Source organism: Nicotiana attenuata, unplaced genomic scaffold (assembly GCF_001879085.1).
Source record: "Nicotiana attenuata strain UT unplaced genomic scaffold, NIATTr2, whole genome shotgun sequence".
Classification (NCBI taxonomy): Eukaryota; Viridiplantae; Streptophyta; class Magnoliopsida; order Solanales; family Solanaceae; genus Nicotiana; species Nicotiana attenuata.
Genome location: NW_017671475.1, coordinates 129,168 through 129,964, shown reverse-complemented (window position 1 = coordinate 129,964; position 797 = coordinate 129,168).

Below are 797 nucleotides of genomic sequence, written 5' to 3'. Positions count from 1 at the left end.
AGTATGGAAACTAAAAGTTGATTGGTTGGACAGATTGGGCCGGTTAGTCCAAAATGCATGTCATGATCAATGGTACCAGCTGTTCCACTCAGATCTCTCTTCCTTCTTTCCTTTTAGTAAGTCGTCCAGTTTTGGATTCTCTTTATCCTTAACTCTCAAGGTCATTGCATTTCATTTCTTTCGGGGTTTGTTTCTCTAAGATGTTTCAATGTCAGTTTTGTTCAAAGCAAATAAGAAAGGATTTCAAAGCTCACTACCAGCTTCCCAATTGCAAAGCATAGTAGGGCCAGAACGTACCAAAGATGGCATGATGAAAAGTAAGATACAAAGAGTCACTGGAAGTTTCATCGGTGGTTTGATTGGGTAGTTTTATAGGGGATGCAAAGTTTCAGATAAAAGGGGTCAAAGAGGTAGAAGCAATAGTCTGGGTCTGAAACACTCAGGTCATCGAAGGTCGTGGGGGTCGAAGTCAGTCTGAAAGGCAAACGGTTCAGGGCCAGTTCAAGAAGCAAGGCAAGGCAAAACACAGCAGCGGAGACGTCTTCAGCAAGAATTCCATCAACTAACCACCGTTTTTAAACTGACAAGATTTTTCTTTGATTGAAACTGGGGCAAAAAATTTTCTTTGTTTTGTCTATTTTGTTGAAATCAGGAGCCCCCAGGAGAACAGAGACACACATTTCAAGTTTCACAAATCAAGAGCCCGCTTGGAGAACAGAGGCACACATTTCAAGTTTCAGAAGTCAGGAGCCCGCCTGGAGAACAGAGGCATACCTTTCAAGTTTCAGCAGTCAGGA